Below are 14,580 nucleotides of genomic sequence, written 5' to 3'. Positions count from 1 at the left end.
AGGGGGATGAAATTTGTGAGATCAGCTGATGCTCACAAATCGCTAGATGGCAGTGCCGCAGTTGCTGTCACCGAAAGTGCCTGTTTGCACTGGGCTGTCTCAGAGTTTCCTTTGTGTTTTCAGTGCAGTAATACAAAGCGCTCTACTTGGCAGGAGGACATAGAAGTCACTTCCTTATGAAATTAGGCTGGATTTCAGCAGGAGTTGCTGCAAATGTTGTGTTTGTGGCTTGGACAGTGGAGAATTATCTATTACTGGTTTTTTTAAGTCACTGAAAAGAGCAGCCACTTCCCTACCCATCAGTCATTGAGGATTTGCAGGCTGATCTTACTGGGGAGCTTTTTCCCTGGATCTCCCGTAGGGGAGGGTAGAAACGTTCACTGGAAACTTTGCTGAGGCCTGAACATTGTTTAAAAGTCCGTGGGTTGGTTGGGTTCTTTGCCTTCCATGTTCTTTCAGCCCAGTGCTTTCTGTTTTCTTCCGTGTAAGTGGTTTCAGATAGGCCGTTCAGATGAAAGTATTTAACCACATGTCCTGTGGGATCATTTTTAATTGTCAGCAGTTCTAGATTCTTTCAAGATGATGAGCTATTTGCTTCCAATTACACCTATCATATTTTTGCTTTTCTCTTGTGAATTTTCTCTTTCCATCTCTCATCTTTTTCCTTCACCTTATTATTTTTATGCTTTTTCATGCAGCATTTGCAAACTACACCTGGCTTTTGTTGAGAATTCGGTGTATAGCAAAGTGTTACCTGGGCAAACTTCTTGTTCATCCCTGCCAAGTCAGGAGTTCACAAGGAGATTGTTGATTGTGTGAAGAGTTGGGTAAGCTAAAGGGAGAAGGATGATAGGGAGCATTTAGGCTTCAGGCTTCTCTAATTTTTGCAGGTTTGGGCTTGCTATTGCTGTTCAATGCTTGCTTCACTTTTCAGTTTGGTAATAACAGTAATTTTCCCTCTTGTCCTGGTTTTGGTCAGGATGGAGTTAAATTCATTTGTAGCAGCAGATGGAATGCTGATGTTGTTAATTGCTGTCAGACAGTCAAGGACTTTCTCAGCTCTTCATGAGAAAGGAGGGGCGAGGCCAGGACAGGTGACCTAACTGACCAAAGAGAGTATTCCACGCCAGTTACGTCCTGCCCAGGATATCAGGGGGCTGACGGGAGGAAGGCCGAGGGCGGCTCCGGGACGCGCGGTTCTTGGGGGACGGTCGGGTTCTGGGACGGCTCTGGGTGGCACGGCCTGAGTTGTGGGTTTGGTGAGAAACTGCACTGTGTATCAACAGCTTCATATATTTTTGCTCTAAAGTCCTGTCAGCATTGTTAGACGGTATCTTTCTGTTATCTTAGTAAACTCTCCTTATCCCAACCCACGGGCCTCTTATTTCTTGGTTTTGGGGTTATTTGCCCCTTCCTTTTCCCTTCCCTTACCTCTTACCCTCCCCTCCCCCCCTTCCCTTTTCCCTGCTCTTTTCCTTTAAGGAGCAGGCAGCTGCGTGGATCTCGGCTCTCAGCCGGGGTGAAACCACGACAGAGGTGAAATCAAGCAGCAGCTGAAAGGAGCCTTGATGAAAGAAAGTGTTTCTGGGAGGGTTTGGTCAGTGATTACAGATGTTGCACAGTGGGAAATTCTCTCTTTGTTTGCAGTGTATAATTGGAAGAAGAATGACTTTAGAAATACTTCTGCGAGGAGGAACGTGAACTCCCGTAGGTGAGTGAAAAGACAAAATCTTACTGCAAATTCTTCTGCTTAGTGAACTTTAGGGGAGGGCTGTGTAGCTCCTTTCTGAGGGATGCTGAGATGTGCTCATTCGTCAAGGTCAGTCTGTTCCCCACCAGGCAGTTACTGACCCTTTCATCCTGTCTGCAGAGAAGCTTTCAAGTTAATTGAAAAGGTACTCAGAACCCACAGTCCCTGGGTCATCAGAGGTTTTAGGAGGTGTGCTGCACAGGAACCATACTTGCTTTCCGAGTCTGGGCTCAAATACCTTATCTTGAGTTACTTTATTTCCTCTTACAACACATACTGGTTGTAAGAGGAAATACACTTTCTCCTTTGTGATTTCAATGCTTTCATTTGCTTTTGATGCTCCTTAGCCTGTCCAGACTAACACTGGCATCCTACTTTTTGTATTTTTCAGTTTGGTCATAACAGTAATTTTCCCTCTACATTAAACATAGCTGTATACACATTTTAAACAGCAGTGAGGGTTTTTTCTTTTTTTTTAGAGGAACCCCCCCTGTATTTTTGTAAGTGGAGTTCTTTATAAATACCTGTGAGTACTTTTACTCAACACATTACCTAAGGCTTTTCCTCTGATACTTGTTAAATGTAGTAAGCTGTCAGTCCTCAGTAGCTACTGAGGTAATGGATATGATGGAAAATATTTTCCTGCCAATTTTTCAGACATAAATTCCTTTCTGTAGGGTTTTTATGTTATTAAAATGTCCTTATGGAATTGCTACCTCAGGGAGTGGTACAAACAATCTCGGTCTGGTTTACCAGACTTGGGAGGAAGCAGGGGGTTTTAGGTGACTTCCTCTGCACTGAAGACCAAAAATCTCCAGGTGTTAATCTTAGTCTTTCATCCTCTCCTTTTCATCTCCTGAGGCCTTTCTCTTAATTTAGGGGGTTTTAAATAAGCACATAGCTTTACTTTTCCACAAGTAGTGCACTGTGCAGGTGTAGTCAAAGATGCTGGAAGATACTTTCAATGTAATGTGGCCTTCAAAAGAAAAGCCAAAGTTTTCAATTACTGTCACTTCTGATACTCACCAGAGCAGTACGAGACCTGGATTTTACAGGAATTGTGTGCAGTGGAGAACTTGTTCAGTGTAAATGAATGTCATTGTACTTCTAGGTAGGTTGGAAGTAAATTTCCCTGGTTTCTTGTGGCGTGTCTGGAGGTTTCTTTAGCTTCTCCTTTAAGCAGACAGGGTCATAGAGTTCAGGTCACGGAGTCTGGAGCCCTAGGCCCTTGCAAGCTCTGCCACTATGCCTGGTGTTGGAGAAAGTGCTTGCAGTCAGTTTGATGGTGGGTCGAGAGCATCTGGGGCAGTGCTTAAGCTGGAGAGGGCTCCAACTTCAGGGGTAGTTGTGGTTCTTTACGGGCAGAAGGGGGAGACTTCGTTCTCTGTCTTGCTTCTTGCCACCTTTTGCATCCTGTCATGCATCAGCTCTGAAAAGAACAGGTCCTTCTTGGAGTTACTACAGCTCAGTATTGCAGCAAACACTATCCCTATTTCTCAAGATAAGCTTTTTCTTTATTTTCCTTTCTTTTTGTCTTACAGCTTTCTGTAGCTGAAGGAAAATGATGGAAGAGAGTGGAATAGAGACAACTCCACCCGGTACGCCCCCACCAAACACAGCAGGGGAGACTACAGCTGCTACCACTGCTGCTACAAGTAGGTCATTAGGTACAGAAACTTCCTCAGAAACTCAGTGATATTTATTCATGTCTTTTTAAAGCACAGCAGTTCATCCAGAGGTGTTGGGATCAACCTAGAGAGCTCTTCTCCAGGCTGATGGGAAGAATTTGTTTCTTTCTCATGGCAGTATGGCATACATCTGACAGAGAGTAGTGTAAATGTTTTTATTATTCTTGAAACTTTTTGATGAAGTCATGTGGATGCACTTAGGGTTTTTAAGGACGTGGGGACAGGGAATACTGGCCAGTACAGTGCACAGTGAGATGAGCAGCACAGAAGGGAGTTCAAACAAGTCTACAGTCTTGTGGGGGATAGTGAGAAACGTGGACGATCACTTGGATTTTACTGTTGTGGGTGGTAATCAGAGCACTGAATCTGATTTTTCCAGAGTCTGAACCCCATGTGCTTGACTACCGAATGCTCAGTTTTCTGACACATCTGGTAACATTACCTTGAGTCACACTAGTGCCGTGGACTCCCGAGTGGAGCGCTCTTAGCCCCAGGAGGATGTGCTGGGCGATCCATTGGGTGCAGGAAGAAAATACCAGAGCATTCCTTTATAATAGTTTTATCTAAAAAAAGAAGAAAAATCAAGCTTTACTCATATTGAAGATACTTCTTGGCATATATTTCAGAAACCACCAGAGACGTGGTAAAAATGTCTGTAATATTAAATGCAAACAATATGTTGACAAATGGATTTGTCAGGAAATTCTGTTGGAAGGAGACATAGAAAACATTGCTGATGATTATAAGAAACAAGCATGAGAACAGATCACAGTATGGAAGGTTTGCTGTACAGATGTTCCTAACGTGTTTCTGCTTATGGTTTTTGCTAAATTCTGTTTCAGTAATGAAATACAGAAAGAACAACTTCATTGTCAAATGCTGAAGGAGGGCTGTGCTGGAGAAGCTGCATCCTCAACAGTGAATGATTTCTTTAATAAAAGCCATGTTTTTATTAAGACTGCCTCAGAGTAACCATTGATGGAGTGATTGCTTTGACTAGGCTAAAAATGGATTCTCGAATAAGGTTACCGATCTATTTCCACCCATGACATTTATTGACCGCCTCATTCATAGGCAAGTTACTGCAGCAGTGAAAGTGGAGCTGGTGCACAAAGGGCTACAGGATGCCAGCAGTGTGGTTAACTTTATAGAAGTTCTCTTTAAATAGTAGGGGTTGTTTTTAGCTGCACCTTGTAATGGTAGAGGAAGTGACCGTGAAACTTTTGTGCATCGCACAGAGGTTTGCTGGTTGTCTTGTGGCAAGGGATTTAAATATGGCTTCAGCTTTCTTCTTGTACCAAAACAGACTTGCAGACTCGCTGACATTTTCTGTGATGACAAGTGGCCATCAGCAGTGTGCTACCCAGTAGTTATTTAAAAAAACCCCAAAACACACTTACAGTTTGTCCCTTCAAGATAAAGGTGGTGTTTTAAGGAGGAGTGATCTACTTCTTTGTAAGAAAGTCATGCGTTTGAGAAGGTGTTTTGAAAAGTGGTATTTGAAAGTGTTTACGTTGTCAATGCATTCCTGTTGCCAAAATCATTGCAAGTGTCACACAAAAAAACCTTTCCACTCTGTACATGTAAATTGGCAAAGAGAATTTCCTGAGCTATGTAGAAATCTTCCAGATGAATTAGTTTGGGTGGATTTTGAGCCCATTTGTTAGGAATACCAAAGTGCAACACCTTCTGATGATTTTTCCAGAAGAATTGAATGACATCAAGGAAGATGAACATTTGCTAGCTGAATTTCAAGATAAGCCTTCATATACTTGATGGCTGGGAGACGAAAACAAATAGCATGGTTTTGTAAGCACATCCAGCAACACCTTTTCATTTGGGTCTGTGTGTCTTTGTAAGGCATCTTTTCCAGGTGTGACAACCATTAAAGCCATGATTGGAATATAGAACCAGACCTCCAAATTGCTGATGATAACCCAAGATTGTAAAAATGATGAGGCTTCTGTAGTGACATTGCTCACACTACAATATTATTAATGGTATTCTATAGTGTGCTAACCGTTAATAACATAACATATTGTTTTATGAATATACTATTAAAATACTAATTTTCAGTGGGAGCAGAAGAGTTTCTTGATCTTTATCTCATCCTTTTAATATTTCTGTTCTGTATGTTTTAAAATCTATGGAATATACTAGGACAGTGGCCCATGTAAGTATTTTGTAGCTATGTTGGGGGTGTGCATGTTCCATTTTTTATTGACTGGTGTGCGTGATAAAGTTTGGAAACGACCTCCTTACGGTAACTTGGCACGTCACTTGACTGTCATCAATGTTTAGGCTGAGTGCAGTTTCACATCTGAGCTGATCCAACAGCTTAGTGCTGTAAAAACCAGTGTTTTCTGTTTCTCTGGCTTAATTTTCTGTCTAAATTTGGTTTAGAGAACAAAATTGGCTTATCCAAGGATCAGCTGGGGGCCAGACTGAAACACAGAAAGCAGAGGGTTTAGGAGCCTGAGTAGCTGGGTGCCAAAGAAGAGAGGGCTGCCTGGTGCTCAGCCCATCTCATAGACCTGTACCTCTGCAGTAAGTCCCAGCCTCACAGGTCCCCTGAGTGCATTTCTTAATCTAAAGAGGGACACTTCCTGCATCTTCGTTATTCCTGTGGATGAAGCAGGAAGAAGCGTGCTAGCTGGAAATTTCTGAGGCCCACTTCATCAGCTACAAAATGCGTAGTCAAATGTTGACTCGTCTTTTTAGCTGTGACAGATAGGGTCAGAGAAGAAAAGAGATTCCAGGCTACTATCTCCAGAAATTGAGGGCAATTGGTGGTGGTTGCAAACTCAAGCAGAACTAAACTTTTTTCCTTTGAAAGGAGAAAAGCAGACTTGGTCAAAACTTACTTGTAAACTAGCTGAACAATTACATACCTGAATCTCTGAGATGAAGGCTCGGTGTTTCTAAAATTCCATTTGTCTTTTTTTCCCCTAGCTTTGTCCAGTCCCCTTGCTACACCAAGCCTGTCATCTTCTCCTGAATGCTCAGCACCTCTGGCAGCTGGAGCATCTCCACTTCCTCCTCCTATGATGACTTCATCTTCTTTTCCACTTGTGCCATCTGCAACAGTTTCTACTATGGCGCCACCTCTAACTCCAGCCCGACCTCCAGTTGCCCCTTCGTCTTTTAGTACCTCTGTGTCGCAGTTCTCTACAGCTCCTTCATTAAGCTCTACTGCTGGCTCTGGTCTTCCTGCACCTCCTGCTGGTCCCCCGATTTCAGGATTTTCCATGTCTTCAACGTATGATATCACCAGAGGCCACGCTGGTCGAGCACCACAGAGCCCACTGATGCCATCATTCTCTGCACCTCCCGTCACAGGTAACCTTTTGTATATAGACCTTTGTGCTTGTGAGACAGGATGAGGGGTCTCCTGGGTGGCTACTTCAGCAGTCTGCTAGAGTCCCACAAGTTCAGCTTCTTTAGTATTCTTGTGACACTTAATTACTGAGTAGCTGCGCTCAGAGGAATGGAGAATGGCCTTTGAAGTACGATCACGGTGTAGGACAAGAGTCCTCTTCCACAGAGTTCTGCTAGCACTCAGGCTCACAGAAAAGTGTTTGAGAGCAGTATTTTAAAATGTGCCCAGGAAAGCCCAGCTGACCATTTATTTCTGTGTTGCTGCTGTTCAGCTCAGAGGCAATTTCAGCCATTGTATTTCCACGGAATGGTAAGGTATCTCAGGCTGTAATCTCCTAATGGGCAAGTTTTTGTTCTGAGAAGCTCGCTATCTGTAAGAAGTCGTCCGTCACATGAGAGTAGCTTCTCTTTTCTTGCTTCTGGCTACTAAATTGCATCAGGACAGTGAAAAATACTTGCCTGCCATGCAAGCGAGTGCTGTAGTTGCTGAACTGAGGTGATTTTCTACTAGCCTAATGGAAACTTAGCTCTTCAGCTGCAGTTGAGTCAGGCTTTAACCATTGTTTGTGACATGTCTTTTAAGCAGTCTGTTCAAAGACCTATGGAAATTTGAAGACAATAAAAAGCACCACTCTTAAGCTAACATGTCTTTGTTTAATTTTACACATAAGGTGCAGGTAGGCTCAGTTCTATGAGCAGATATTGTTGAACTCATTCACAGTAGTTGCCTCTGCTAAACTCTAACAAGCAGGATTGTTCTGGGGCCTTCAAGAAATGAAAGGAATCAGCCCAGTATTATTCTATTCTTCCTGTTCATTTTCCTGTAAAACAATTGCATGTTGCTACGGCATAAGAAATGAAACGCAGTACTTGTGTCTTGTTTTTCCCTCTTCCTAGGTGTCTTCGCAGATCCTATTACTCAGCAAGCAACTTTCTCTTCCCCTTTGGCTCCTGGAACTGGTTCTGCAATCACTTTTCCTGAGGAGCTTGAAGACCCCAGAGTAGCTACTGCCCAAGGTGGAACACCTGCTGGAGGGCTGTGGGGGTTTATAAAGCTCTGTGGTTTTGTATGTTACCTTTCAGGAGGAACTACCATTTTTTGTTGTCTCTAACAAGATACAACTTTCAAGTGCATGTTGCTCTAGGTCCTGTCTTTCCTCTGTGCTCAGTTGCAGGTGGCTGTTTTTAATAGGCGCGTTTGCTGAAACTGTGCTTCTTTCCTTTCCAGAAGAGGAATGACTACATAAATGCAGGCGTCTAGGTGCTCGTGACAGGGAGATCCTTCTACCTTAGAGGTTTTGTCACATGCCCTTAAATCATGGGAAATGTCAGAACCTCTTTGATTCTTTGTACATCCTGGGTTTTTTTATCATTTCCTAATGAACTGAATTGGTTTTTTAGGGGATGCAAGTCCTGCCTGTTCTAAACCAAACAAGTCTCCTCAGGGAGAGGCAAATAAGTGTTTCTTCCACTGAGGAGGGGTTTCTTAAGAGGTGTCTGTGGTATTTTGTAGGATTTTTCTATTCCGCTAGAGGGCACGGAGTGTATAATGCAGAACAGATAATCCTTGTGGTGCGATCTGATCGTAGAGAGGAAATAAGCAGCAACAACTGACAGCATCTCATGAGCCTGTAACCTTTTTGGAGCTGTGACATGCTACATCTGAGTAGCGTCGTGAAGGCTGTGGCAGAAAGATGCAGGGACTGTGTGTGAGCTCTGAGCTGCCTTCAGGAGCAACACTACTATCTGTACTGTGCGATAGTAAATCGGAAGGAAGAATCAAGATTGACGTCCCAGTAGGACTGGAGACTTTTGGAGGGGCTTTCAAAGCCTTTTGAAAAAGAAAATCTGGAAGAATGAGTTGTGTGTGATGTGGCATAGTGAGCCCCCCTTTACTCCAGTCATCTTGACAGTGCTACAGTCTTAAAGAGCAAGATTAATCGTCCATCAGTATGGTGAGAGCAGAGTTGTCGTGCTGCTTTTTTCTAGGGCACGTGTCTTATAATCATAAAAAGACAGCTTCTTTGGTCTTCAAGTAGAAATGTCTTCCAGTCACCATATTCCTCTTGCTTTTTTGCGATAGAAGGTAGTGTTCCAGAAGAGAAGGTTTTCCTTGTGACATGATTTTGTAGCCCGTTTGAAAGGGCAGTAGTGAATTAGTTGAAAAGCCAATCTCATCCACGTTATTGTTGCCTGTATACCAGTAGGATCCAGCAAGTGACCTATGTCTGTTTCTGGAGAATGTGTATGATTGACTTCAACCCAAATGTAGATTCTTTGATTGGAGTATTAAATGTTGTACGTGCTCTGTGTTTTCCATGACCTCTGAGAATTTCCTAGGTGGAAGAATGAGGAATCATTAGTTGTACTGAAGCTGTCAAGTGTTGGATGTGTGGAAGCACACGTCAGAGTCAGGTTTTTAAACATCAGACAGAATCTGTGAGGCTTAACTGTCAGTTGTTGCAGAAATGCAAGCTGGATTCTCTGTTGAAGTGCATACACGGCAGTGCTGCAGTTATCTCTGTTTCTGCTCTTGAAATCGATTGAACTACCTTTTTTGCTCTGCTGTTCTTCAGAAATCCAACACCATTCTTTTAGATGTCCCTCAAGGTAGATAATAGGCCAGCAAGACCCTGTCAGTGTTTGTGCTTACATTTAATGAACTTTTAGGTCTGTCAGCAGCTCCACCTGGGATTTGGCTGGAGAAGATAGAGCGTTTTTTCAGCGTTGTTTAGAATCTACTTATAAATTGAGGAATTTCAGCTCAATTTCAGCTGTAAAAATATTTGTTAGTAATGGGCCATTCAAAAATAGGTCCTCTTGTCTGTAAGGTCATAAAAAAGAGGCTCTTCAGTTGGAGTTGTCACAGTTTGAGTCTAGCTACCGAGTCTGATGATAGCTGTAATTAGTATTTGTTAAATGTTCAAGACTTCCCGTCCCAGAATAGGAGGAAATAAAGTGTGTTGCCCACCATCACTGGCAGGCCTGTTTCTGCATTGGTGCGTGAGAGGATGGCGGTGATGATATTTGGCCTTTGCTGTATCCGAAAAGTCATGCACTCCTAGTCACGTCTTGCAGCATTTGTGCTGGCGAGTGAGATGCACCAGGCATTACAAAGTGTAAATGTGGTAAGAAGACCACGAAGCAGCTTAATACTTGGGTTTTGTTTGGTTGGGTTTTAACTGTGCTATTGTGAGTTTCTTGGGGAAAAACGAGAAAATAATATGGAAGTCTGTTTGCTTATGTTTAGGGTGTAGCTGAGAATCCCATGGTGAAGTCTGTTCTTGATAAACCCAAACATTCAGTGGAGACCATGATTACACCGCTGGACCCTGGCATGGTTCCATATATCAGTAAGTATTTGTGACAAACCATTAAGTAATGCATAGAATGTTAGATTAATGTAACAGCACTTGAAGTTTATCTGGAGAGTGTGTTAATTCTGTCACAGTTACGTGGTGATTTCTCAGGTGCGTTGTCCAGTGAGACTCTCACTCTGCAGGCTGATTTTTTTATGTGCGTCTTAAGGTTCATTTACTTGTGTATTCTGCTGTAGTTTAGGTAGTAGCATAGTAATACCCTTCAGTTCAGGTTGTGAGAGATGAGCAAGTTACAGAGAACAAAACGGTGACAAGTCCTTGTCTGTAATCTGGAAGTCACATACTTTTTTCCCTCCCTGTTTCTCTGTTTGAGGGAGTGATATGGAATTGAGTTTAAAATATGCTGTATGTGTTCTGTTGGATCTGGTGATTAAATCCCGGTGTGTAAGGTATCGCATTGAGGGTCGACAAGCCGAAAGGTAAGCGTGCTCACAACGGTGTTTACATCGCTTTTGAGGCTTTCTTCTGACTTTCAGCTGTTCTGCTTTTCTAGCCCAACAGTATTTATACTATTTTAGGAAGCTCAGCAAACTTGAAGCAGTTCCTGAAACACTTGGGAAGAACATTGAAAAGGCTAAAACAGTCTAATAAAGTCTCAACTACAGGAAGGGAGGTTGTGGGGAGGTGGGCAATGGTCTCTTCAGCCAGGTGAGAGGAGATAGGAGAAGGGGAAATGGCACAAAGCTGCGCCAGCAGAGGTTTAGATTGGATATTAGAAAGAAATGTTTACTGAAAGGGTTGATGATCTACAAAGGTCTCTTCCAGTCGTATGATTCTGTGATTTTGTGAAGTATTGCTGAGCATTGAGCCTGGAATGAAAAGCATAGTATCTCAGTTAGAGCTTTAAAATGAATAGGAAGGAGCAGCATTGTGGTAGTCACAATTTTGTGTTTTACTAAAGTACAACCTGTGGGCTACGCTGCAGGTTTAAAAGTAAGTAGTAAAGTACCTCCAGCACAGAGAAGGGCAATGGAAACGTAGGATGAGAGAGTGGTTTGGTTTGGAAGTGACCTTACAAATTGTCCTCAGCAGAGGGGGCTGAAACTCTCTGCACTAGACCACACTGCTCAAAGCCACATCGAGCCTGACCTTAAGCACTTCCAGGGATGGGGCATTGACCCAGAAAAATCTGATTTTCCCTAAGGGGAATGTCAGTCTGTGGCATTGGGAGACTTCTCCTTTTCTTGTTTTTGGTGTAACTAGATCATTCTGAAGCTGCTTGTTGGAATAGCCTTTGGGGTTCTTGTGCAAACGCGGTCACAGCAGTGAAGAACATTTATGTCCGTTTTCTTCTAAAGCAGTTGATTGCCATCACATCTGGCATGCATTGTGATATGACTGTAGTTTGAAAGTGTATCAGGCATTTGTTCTTAGTCTGTCACTAGCACAGTACTTTGGGATGAAAACTAAACATGAGAAATTGAATAGGAAAAATGTAATCAGAAGTTAAGAGAGCCTTTGAGACTGGGTTGTCTCCCAACTAATTCTGTAGGTGAAAGACAGGTTGATCAACACTTGCCAAGGATCTTCCTGAACAGCTCCATTCTTAGATTTAGTATGTAGGAATTCATTGTGCAGCTTTTCAAACATGAGTTTTATCATAGCTTGTGTTACTGTTTGAGATTCCTGTTTGGGAAAGGCTATGGTGCTTTTTCATGACTTTTTTGGTTTTTCTACTGTTGAATAAAAAGAGTAATTTTTTTAAATCGCTGTTTTCTGTTTAACTTGAAAATTCTGCTCCACAGGGGTTTTTTGCACTCATCTCTGAGTGTTGTATGATGTGATTGAAAGAGAATGTTGTCTAACAGATCATGTTCCCATGTAGGGAGCCCAAGAAAGAATAGACAGCTTGCGCCGGACTGGAGTAATCCATGAAAAACAGCCTGCTGTATCGGTAGAAAACTTCATTGAGGAATTGCTTCCTGACAAGTGAGAACTTGAAATATATCCCTGAGGTGGGGAGAGGGCTGTTTCTCATTGACTCAAAGGGTCTTGCTTCCAGTGCTTTAAAGAATAAAATGTCATTTATATGTAGACACATATAAAATACATGAAACAACCGGAGCCGTAGAATTTTTTACAAGGGAACACAGGCACTTCAGTTTTTTATATATACATGAGTTGATACATGCAAATTTGATTTGAAAAATGCTGGGATGCCTTGATGTAAGTCATTGTTACATTTTTAACTACAGTTGTATTAGAGGTTGTAAAACGGTCATCATTCAAGGGCTAACATGTTGCTTTTCAACAGACTCTAACTTGGCTGTCATTGCAGGTGGTTTGACATTGGATGTCTGATTATCGAGGATCCAATTCATGGAATTCATCTGGAAGCTTTTACCCAAGCAACACCAGTGCCTTTGCAATATGTTCAGCAGGCGAGTTTTCTGTTTTCTTATTAATGTTGGATTAAGACTTAGGATTTAAGATTTAATTTATGATGTCAGCTCTTACTGGTAGTAGCTACACTTGAATTTCTTAGTTTATAAAATGAGGATCAAAAATATTTTTGAGTCATGCATTGTCTAAAAATTTTCAGGCCTTTGTAGAAAAGCAGTTCTTCCTTGGGAGTCTTCATTCTGCAGTACATGGCACTTGAGCCGCTGATTTTAATTCTTGTTAAAGAAGAAGAAATATTCCAAGAAGAAGTTAACCAAGGAAAAAATAACCTCAAAGTACTCCCTCAGAAAAGGAAGTACAGCTTTAATTATTGAATTGTTGTCATCAATCTGATTCCATGACTCACAAATGTTTAGATAGATAAGAATCCTCACTCTTCCTTAGGTGCAGAAGGAGGTCTTGTAGCTCAAGTAATGCACTAAGCAAGTGCACCTAGGAGGTGCAGTAAGCACTCTTACCCGTCCAAAGGCTCATTTTCCTTTCTTTAGCTTACTTCCCAGATGTGTTTGAGTGTCATCTAATGCCAACAAAATGGCATCACCAGTGAGGTGTCTGTGTGAGCACGTTAGCAATTGAGCAAAGTATCTGGCACGTCATTTAGGAACAAGTGTCTATTTTGAGATCTTGCCACTCAGTCTTTAATAAAGCTCATAGAGCCTTCATATTTATGTTGTTAACCACCAGCAAACAGACAGCATGCAGTACAACTGCAAGCCTTTTAACTTGCATTAGATCAAATTCTACTCTCCTGTTGAAAGAGAACTGTGCTTGTATATACTTCAACAGAAAAACACTGCTTGCTTTCATACTTTTCAGAGTTAAATTTTCCTGGTGTTGCTGGTACATTTTTCAGTTGAGTTGTGCATGGTGTGGCAGTGAGTCATTGGGCAGCAGTTGTTACCCTTATTCCCATTATGCCTGTCTCTTCCAGAATCAGAGTGGGTTTTTCTTGAATGCAAGATATTTAGGCTTCTATAAAACCAGTCCAAAACCAAGTTCTTATGCAAAAACTACTCACAGAATCATACAATATCCTGAGTTGGAAGGGACCCATGAAGATCATCAACTCCAAGTCCTGGCTCCACACAGGGCCAGCCAGGTCAGAGCACGTCACTGAATGGTCAGAATTCGCTAGGAGTTTACTGCAGTCATGGGCCTCCAACTTGAGGCATCTGGAGTCACAAAGCCCATCGACTCTGTTGAAGACAGAGGCAGTGAAGGTGTTAAACTCCTTTTCTTTCTCTGTGTCCCTGTTAGTAATGTGACCGTTCTCATCTAGCAACAGACCAACGTTCTCTCTGGTCCTCCTCTTGTTGTTACTGTATTTGAAGACCCCAGACTGTCTACCACAGTATTGTCCAGCCTCGGCTCTCTCTAAGCTTTGGCCACACACATTTTCTCCCTGCAAAGGTGAAGAGTGTCCCCGTAATCCCCGCACATTTCCTGATCTTGCTTCCACTTTCTTTTTCTGCTGAGCTCTAGAGGAACATCCCTGCTCAGCCTCCTGCCCCACCTGCTTGATTTCTAATGTTTTGGAGTTGCCTATTCCTGTGCTTTTAGGAGGTGGTACTTAAAAAGTGGCCAGCATTGATGGACTTTCAAAAGCAGTTTCCCAGGGGACCTTACCAGCTACTTTCCTGAGCAGTCCAAAATCTGCTCTCCCTGTATCTAGTGTTGAAGTTTTGGAGGCAGTTTCCCTTCTTTCAACAAAGATTTTGAATTCCACTACTCTGTGGCCAAGAAGTCCACCTACTTCTACTTCCCCCCAAGTCCTTCTTTGTGGATGAGCAAGAGATCTAGGAGGGCACCTTTCTTCGTTGGCTCCCTCAATACCTGAACAAGGAAGTTACCATCCAGTTGCTTTCGGACTCTCCTGGACCTGTTTGTATTAGCTGTGGTGGTGTTCCCAGCTAACATCTGGCCAGTTGAAACCCCCGTAAGGACACGGACAGGGGATCTAGAGGTGGCTCTTAGTCCCTTG

Source organism: Gallinula chloropus, assembly GCF_964237585.1.
Source record: "Gallinula chloropus genome assembly, chromosome: Z".
In the NCBI taxonomy this organism is placed as follows: Eukaryota; Metazoa; Chordata; class Aves; order Gruiformes; family Rallidae; genus Gallinula; species Gallinula chloropus.
This window is presented reverse-complemented; position numbering follows the sequence as displayed.